This window comes from Palaemon carinicauda, chromosome 18 (assembly GCF_036898095.1).
Source record: "Palaemon carinicauda isolate YSFRI2023 chromosome 18, ASM3689809v2, whole genome shotgun sequence".
Lineage (NCBI taxonomy): Eukaryota > Metazoa > Arthropoda > Malacostraca > Decapoda > Palaemonidae > Palaemon > Palaemon carinicauda.
Genome location: NC_090742.1, coordinates 103,871,849 through 103,881,848, shown reverse-complemented (window position 1 = coordinate 103,881,848; position 10,000 = coordinate 103,871,849).

Below are 10,000 nucleotides of genomic sequence, written 5' to 3'. Positions count from 1 at the left end.
TTGCCTAAATATTATAAGGCTCGCAATTTTCCCTATGCCATGTGTGTTAAGGTTGATGCTGCATTGGATATGTTTTTGAAGCAAAATATTATTCAGCCTGTGGCTCATTCAAATTGGGCTCTCTAAGTGTACCCATACTCGAAGTGATGGTACCGTACGTATTTGCTGTAATTATCAGTTAACCATTAATCATGTCACTCAGGTTACTACATATGCAGTTCCTAAAATTTATGAACTTTTTGATGTATGGGTAGTGGAATTTTTTTTCCTAAATTAGATATTACTTATGCCTAAAATGCCTTAATCCTATGTCACGGGCTGTTTCAGTACAATCATTGGTTTTTTGGTATAGCAAGTGCACCCGGAATATTCCAGCTCGCTGTAGAGGATTTACCAGGAGGTATCCCAGGTGTGAATGTGTATTTTTTTACGACATTTTAGTGTCGGGATCGAACACTTGTGAGCATGAGGAGCGTCTATGTGAGGTTTTTAGGCGTTTCAAGGAAGTGGGGTTGAAACTACACCCTACGAAATGATCCTTTGGTATTGATAGAGTTCAGTATCTTAATTATACCATTGATTCGACTGGATTAAGGCCAACTGAGGAGAAGTTCAATGCTATTTTAAATGCTCCTGAACATAAGGATATAACACTGTGGAGAAGTTATTTAGGAATGCTTACCCTCTACAGGAATATTCTGACTAATTCAGCAGTTGATCTGAAACCGTTGAATGATCTGTTGAGGAAAGACATTCACTGGAGGTGGAATTCGAAGAATAATAAAGTTTCTGTCAATTGATACTTGTTTAATTCATTTTGGTCCTTTGCTACTTATAGTTGTGGCAACTGACAGTTCCGAGTATGAGCTAGGTGCATTTCTATGTCGGAAAAAGGATGGGGAGGAGGTCCCAGTAGTTTTGCATCCTCTACTCTAAATAAAGCCGAGCGTAACAACTCTCAGATGGAGAAAGAAGTGCTAGCACTAATTTTGGCGCTCAACAAGTTTCATCATCATCTTTGGGGGTATTACTTTTCCCTGGTTACTGATCAGAAGCTCTAATCAGGTCTATTCAACCCTGATAAAACTATTCTGGAGATGGCTTCTGGTAGTATCCAGAGGTACTCTTTGATGCTGCAAGCCTATTCATTAGAGTCGTATTACCGTTCAGGCAAGTCTTTAGGTATGGTGGATGTGTTGAGCCGATTACCTCTATCTGTTTCCCTTGAGTCTGTTCCTGTTTGTGCGGAGTGGGTCCAGTTGATAAACAAACTAGATAAAACTCCAATCCCTGCTATGGAGATAAGTAGATGGTCTAACAAGGATCCTGTAATGAGTAAAGTGCTTCTGTTTCTAGACTGAGGTTAGCCAGAGTCAGTAGAAGATGCGCTAAAGCCATTTTTCCCACCAGAAAGAAGAATTAAGTGTTCAATAAGGTTGTCTTAAACGGGGATATCGAGTGACCACTCCTCCTCAAGGGAGAGAGCAAATGCTAAGAGAATTGCGTCAAGAGCATTTGGGCTCTACAAAAATGAAGCAGCTAGCTCGTAGCTACCTCTGGTGGCCTGGATTGGATCTGGACGTTGAGAAGTTGTCAGCTAGTTGCGAAATTTGCTTGGCTGATAGAGCCCTACCTAAGAAAGCATATCTTCAGCCATAGGACTGGCCTGATAAACCATGGCTAAGATTATATGTCGATTATGCAGGTCCAGTGATGGGTAAATTTTTTTTTTTCTTTTTTAATCAGTGACACACATTCCAAGTGGATTGAAGTGTTACCTACTAAAGACACTAGTTCAGTAGCCACCATTAACTTAGAAATGTTTTCTCTCGGTTTTGGTTATCGTTAAGTTTGGTCTCTGACCATGTATCTAATTTTGTGTCAAGAGAGTTTGAACTCTTCTTAGAGAAAAATGGTCCTCGTCACATCACTTCTGCACCTTATCAGCCTAGTACTAGGCCAGGATTAGAGTAGAGTCAAGAGTCTTAAGAGTTTTCTGAAACATTGCTCTGGTGAGAATTAGCGAATAAAAATAGATAAATTCCATTTTCAGTACAGTGTATCACCTCATTCTACGATGGGAGTGTATCCAGCAGATTTGATGTTTGGGCGGATATTGCATACAATTTTGTATCTAGGTCTTCCTAGCGAAGGTATTATGTAGAATGTTTTGTCTAAGCAAGAGACGCAAAAGTCTAACTATGATGCAACTATTGCTAGAGGTTTCCTAGTGAGATTTGAGTCACCGGTCATGGTACGTAATTATTTGACTGGTTCTATGGATCGTTGAATTCCTGCAAAAGTGTTATAGTAAACTTTTCCTGTATCTTTCAATAGTGAAATAAGTGGAGGTAAAATTGATAGACGTCATCAAAACCAGATGATGACTACGTCGTCTTACTTTGTTCCACACACACCGACGGAGTTTTTCACCTACTAGGAGTATACTTTTAGCTCATTTCCCTATTGTGCTTGAAAATATTGAAGGAGCTGAGCGTGGCAACAAAATGGAAGTTCCGATCAACCAGGCTACTCCTGTGCGTAGTTATACTAGAATGGTCAAGCCTCCCGAGCGGCTTGATTTATCAGGGAAGGGGTGTAAGGCAGTAGTAGTTGTATATATATATATATATATATATATATATATATATATATATATATATATATATATATATATATATATATATATATATATATATATATTATTACTAAGAAGTTTTTGAGCTGCAATTCTATCATAGAGAAACAATATTAATATTTCTAGATTATAAGCTATTTTCTATTGGGGGGAGAAGTCTTATGGTGGCGGGGATTGTGCTAGTGGTTGCTATTTGGGTTTTAAGAAGCAACATGCATAGAGATAACGACTGTGTTGTATGATGGCCATATCATCTATTCCTATCATATAACCTCATCCTATTCTCAACTAACATTATCCTTCCCTACCCAGTGCCATGTCTCGTTGTTACTAGAGTAGTACTATGAAATACAGGTAGGCTATAAGATATTGTTCTATCTATTATAAGGAGTGGACCACATGTCGGTTCTATGTAGTTAGCTATGGCATGCGTTAGTGCTGGAGTTCTAATTATTCAATGTTCGGTTATTGTTTTTGTATTAGGAGCAGTCTAGTTTACCTAGCCTGCGCAGGATCTTATGTAGTCTTGTCTTGTTTACTATTTATCTTAAGGGTTAAGGCCACCACGACAGTTATGAAATACACACAAGAAATTATGTGTGAAATAATTTTGGAACAGCGCTCTCTTAGATTACGGAAAGAAAATGGCTATCAACAATTATTCAAATTATGAAAGAAGTAAATGACCAAATTTGTATAACGTAATAATAATAATAATAATAATAATAATAATATCCTGCTACCTATCATGCCTGTTGCCCTTCCTATTTTCCAACGATCTTTATTCTCCCGCACCTTTGGCCTATTCCAGTCTGTGTATTTTGCACGTCAATGTTGCAAACATCTTATATCTTTTCAGTGTTTTAATTATGATATTGCAGTGCGTCTGTGCCCGTGCACTTTTATGATAATATTAATAAGATATAGCCATGCAATTCTGCTTGTATTTCTTATTCTTTTTACTTATGCATGTTTTTGATAAAAATTTCTGCTCTTTTCTACAATTGTCAAGAAATGTATGTTATTAACAATAAACGAATAATTTACATGAATTATTAAACTTTACTTTTTTACGGACGTAGTGCAGGAAAATATTTACATTTCCTTATATGGATATGCTTGATATATATAGAACGAATTTCATACATAATAATTATGACATGCTTTAAGAGAACAGCATTTATCCTTCTAGTCAGGGACATTTGCAAGGTAACGGCCATCATATCAATAACTCCCATTTCAAGTAAACACTTATGCTAATAACATCCGTGACCCATTTCTCTGAAGGTTCGAGACTTGAATTAGTAATGAGAAAACCAAAGCCTATAATGTGCACTGGCAAGACGTATGATAACATGAGAGGATTAAATCACCATTATCAAAAATAGAGCAAGAACACTAATGAAAGCCCCTTTTAGCATACATGATATGAATGTATGGAATGAAATATGAAAATGAATTATATGTACATAAAGCACACTAAAAATCCATAAATTCTGAATAAAGAACTCTTAACTATTTTATCTGCGTTTTGTCTTTTACTTTAGTAACTCATACCAAAAAACATTTCCCTTCGGGATTGTTAAAATGGACTGCCAGGAACTACGGGGTCGTTGGAATAACTTTGTGGTTTCTCAATGTTAGGGATTTAGAAACTTTTTTTTTTTTTACTTCGGAATAATCTTAATCCTAAAGTATAAGTGAATGTAAAAGTGCACCAGCTGCTCAAAACTATACACTCAATAAATACAGTTTTCGAATATTAAACTCCTTTAAGAAGCACTAACATAAAAAAAAAAAAAATTACTTCTTACAAACCTCTAGAAATACACATATTATATTGAATCGTTTTTTTAGGTATAGTTTTTTTGAGAAGGTACACGTACACACATAACCATACACACATTTATATATATATAAAATTTATATATATATACATATATATATATATATATATATATATATATATATATATATCTACAGATATATATATATATATATATATGTGTGTATATATATATATATATATATATATATATATATATATATATATATATATATATATATATATATATATATATATACATATATATATATATATATATATATATATATATATATATATATATATATATATATATATATATATATACAGTATGTGTGTATATGTATATATATATATATATATATATATATATATATATATATATATATATATATATATATATATATACATATATATATACATATATATATGTACATATATATATATATATATATATATATATATATATATATATATATATATATATATATATATATATATATTGTTAGGGGCCCGTGGTTCGAGTCCGGCCTTGCTTAAGGGACTCAAAGGCCATAACAAAAAATAACAATAGGAAAAGGTCGCCAGTTGGCAATAAGACAAAGGATACCGACAATATATATATATTTACAATAATATTTAAATAAAAGTAAATGAAAGGGGAGCACAGCAGATAACTATTTTAATTTAAGCCACGAGGAGCTTCGAGTGGAGTTTGGTGGGCTGTGGATGAAATGACAGCAATCATGTTCCCTGGAAAGGGAAATAAATTTAATTATCAACAGCACACTTACTTCTACCGGCTGGGAACACGATGAAGTCATGTGGTTAAAACCTTTAAGCAAATTACATGAAAATGCAAAGCTTAGGGATTTAAACACTATACTGGGAACCAACACTGTCACAGGGTGAATTAATTAAGGATAGAAGCAAAGGGCACACGTGGAGGGATATAGAGAATAGGATAAAAGGTTCAGTGGGTAGGATCTTTCTTTAAAGGATAAAATGGAAAAATGGTATGTGATAAGGAAGGGATGGGAGGTTGGGTAAGGATAACGAGGATCTCAAAATCAGACACCTTACCATAGTAAAAGGTCTCTGGTTCCTCCCTTTAGGAGGATATGTAAACAGAGGTCCTGCCTCCCTGATGTCTTGAGGGTGAAGAGAGATGGTGGTTCCCTCAAGGAGGTTGAGTAAAGAAGAAGGATCCCCAGCCGCTCCTAGGCAGACTCGGCTCCCTTTTTGCCCCCAAGTGGAGGGTAGGGGGGATTGGCCTGACTGTTGTCCCATTGGTCAGGCCTTGTCACGTGTCCCGACACCCCCATCAATAGGCCTCCTCTTTCTCCTGGGATCTCGATATCGCCACGTGGTAAGTAAGATGACTGAAAAAATGAGACCTCAAAGGGGAGTAGACTGGTATGGGATGGTTGAGGGGGGGGGGGGGTGAGACTCTGGGTAGGGTCCCAAAACTCGTGGCCGGCCGACGAAGTCCTTGCTGGTGGGGTCTTTGTTGGTAGAAGGGTGGCACAATGACCACCATTTCTAACAATATATATATATATATATATATATATATATATATATATATATATATATATATATATATATATATATATATTTGTATACATATATATATATATATATATATATATATATATATATATATATATATATATATATATATATATATACATATATATATATATATATATATATATATATATATATATATATATATATATATCTGTACAGTATATATATATATATATATATATATATATATATATATATATATATATATATATATGTATATATATATATATATATATATATATATATATATATATATATATATATATATATATGTTAGAAATGGTGGTCATTGTGCCACCCTTCTACCAAACAAAGACCCCACCACCAAGGACTTCGTCGGCCAGCCACGAGTTTTGGGACCCTACCCAGAGTCTCACCCCCCCCCCCCCCCCAACCATGTATGTATATATATACATACATATATATACATATATATACATATATATATATATATATATATATATATATATATATATATATATATATATATATATATATATCTGTACAGTATATATATATATATATATATATATATATATATATATATATATATATACATAACTGTATGTATTTAAATATACTTTTGTATGTGTATACATTTACATATATATATATATATATATATATATATATATATATATATATATATATATATATATATATATATATGTGTGTGTGTGTGTGTGTGATTTTCCCGAGTGTATTGGAGCCAAACATTTAATATTATATATATTATGACTGGCAAGATAAACAACCTCTCGAATTCTGAACTCACCTGTTTGCTTTTACATTAAATTTGTTGCACTTGGAAATATCCTTACCCGAACTCTGAGACAGTTATATAACTCCCAGACAGCAATACATAAAACATTGATATCTAAAGGTCTCTTAAGTTTCCTCAAAACAAAACTGGGTAATTGTTCTTAAGAATTACTCAAACAATCTCTTTCTACGATTCTTTAACAGACACGAGCGAATACTAATCTAAACACTGATTAGAATAATACATTCTTTACAAATATAAATGTTTTGTATAAATTATATCATTGTCAAAGAATTTACATAAAACAAATAAATCACTGGAAATATTAAGTCTGAGCATAACATAGATTAAGAAAAATAGGTTATGATATGAAAATTATATAATTAATTGACTTGAAATATAAGATCTGAATAAACCATAGCCTAAGACAAAAGAAATTATACTAATGAAATGATATACAATCACTTTGCTTCAAATGATGATAAATAATTGATAGTTGTTGTTTCATATCCAACAGTTTCATAGCGCCCTTAAATAATTTTGACGTGAAATTTGTTCCTCGGTCACTTTGAATGATCTCTGGAATACCAAAGTTAGTAAAAAAGTCTAGTAACTTCTTGGCAATTATCTAGGCACTGATGTTCCTGATGGGTATGGCTTCTAGGTATTTCATCACTGGACACATCAAGGTTAACATATATTCGTGACCCTTTTTTGTCCTTGGTAAAGGATCCACAAGGTCGATCATTACCTTGCTGAAGGGTTCTCCTCGACTTTCTATTGGGTGTAAGGGAGCTTTCTTAATTTACTCATTCGGCTTTCCAGCCATCTGACATTCGTGACATACATGGTAAAACGGGCTCACTTCCTTATGCATGCCAGGCCAGAAAAAGTGTTTCATAATCTCCGTCTTCTTCCTTATCCCCATATATCCCGTCACGTGTGCTACAGCGATCACCTGTCTTCTTAACAGTACGGGAATTAATATCTAGTGATATATCTGCCATTCGGCATTTCCAGGGATATGGGTGGGTCTCTGCTTCCTCATAAGAAGCACATCCTTTAGATAATAACTGGTCTGAGATTGCTTTGTCTCCGTCTCGTCCACCGTTAACATTGCATCCTTCCGTTGCAACCCTATCAGCTTTTTCCTACTCACTTGTCCTACATCTAACACTGAGATTTCAAATTCTTCCAGGTCCATTTCTTCTTTGTCATCTTGTACCCTCGTCGGTCGTTCTTCTTTGCTCAGGCCTACTCAGAAGTTTTCCTAATGCGTACCATCAAGCAAATCCTCTTCTTTGGAAAAAAATCCTCCAAGTTTATTATTCCTTCGATTTCTTTTTCTTCTTCAGCAGCCACTTTCTTCGTCATACTACTAGTCGTCAAACAACTAGGAAACAGATACGGGTAATCCATCTCTGTTACAGTGGGACAAGGCACAAATGGCGTCCCACCAACCTCATTACCCAGAAGGACATCTACGCCTTCGACAACCAATGAGTCCTTTACCGCAAAGTAAAAATGACCTATCACCAACTCGCCTGACAGTTTTAAACAGCAAAGAGGGGTAACCTCCTAACCTCCTATTCCCTTCAAACTAACCGAGTCCCCTGTGAGATAGTGTTTCACCAACGGGTGTACTCCTTGTGCCACCACACTATGGTTACAGCCTGTGCCACACACTATCCTGACCAGGGTTTGCTCACTCCTGTCTATTGCTGGTGACAAACCTTCATAAAATATATTGTTTTAAGGTATCTATGCTGTGTGGGTTTGTCCATGTTATCATGTAAATGCTGGCAGGTTTATTTTCCCCTTCAACCTTTCCCGATTGTTTCCTTGTCTTAGCAGTTTGTGAAGTCGAATTATCGTTAATCACTTGGATGACTACTTTTGGTTGGTTTGACCAACATTCCTTACTGCTATGGCCTCTCTTACCAGACTTAAAATAGACAATATTAACTTTCTGCACGTTTTTCTCAATACTTGAAGAAGGACGATTTGCCGATTGTTGCTGTGGTACTATCACATTCTACTTGGGGACAGTACCTACGCTACTTCAGCTGTAGCTATTGAACTTGTTCACATAGTTATTCTGAAGTGGTTTCCGTGGTTCGGTGAATACTTGACACTTAGTTGTAACGACTGTTGAAACTGCAAGCCCAACGAGGGTTCACAACTGAAAATATTTTAATCTTCACTCAGCGAAGTGGCTTTATCAAGTTTCTTCACCTGTCTCTCTCGCTCAAGTACATTGGAATATGTTCAGGAATTACTCGTAGACACTGATCTAGTATTATCAACTCTTCTAAATCAGCCATCTCCCTCACATTTGCAGCCTCTTTCCATCTCTTAAAACATTGTCGTACCTTATATGCATAATCCAGGAGAGTCATTTTCTCGTCCTCCGTCAAACTTCGGAACCTTTCGTTATAATATTCAGGGGTCATCTTTTACACTTGCAGCATACTCTTTTTCACTTCTTGATATTCCTTTCCCTAGTCCAGAGATAAGGAATGGTATGCATTGCTGCCTTTCCTAATTAATACACTCAGCAATAAAATAAACCATTTATCTTCTGGCCATTTCATCATCGATGCAACCGTTTCAAAATGATTGAAGAACTCCTCTGGAGCCTCTTCTGTGAATCTTAGAATTAACCTCTTGGCATCCGATACATCAAACACTGAACCGTGCTTAGCAGGGGCCGTCTCTGTCTGCGTTGTCGATTGTACACGGGCGTTCAACAGCTCCAACTCCTGTACATGCCGCGCAATCTCTCTTCCCTCTTCCCTCACTTTTTCTTCTCATTCTCTTTTTTTCCCATCCTCCTCGCCTGTTTTATGATGTCTTGTGCTTCTTCTCGTTCTTTTTCTTCTTGTTATGGCTCTCTTTCTTCCTGTCTTGCTTCCGTTTCTTTCGGATGTCTTGCTTCTTGTGCCTTCATCTTCAACTTAAGCAAATTCCCCTAAGTTTCAATTCGTCAAATCTCACCCTCAATATCCCTACGTGCTTTCATGCCTTCAGTTTGTGGGTCAACTGGTCCTTGCTTCGCTAAAAATTCTTCCTCTGCCTCATCCAACAGCTCACAAACTACTACAATTTTTTCTTATGACAACTTTCCTGAATTTACAAACGCTTCTAACGCTTTAATCATTCCACTCATAGCATGCTCACC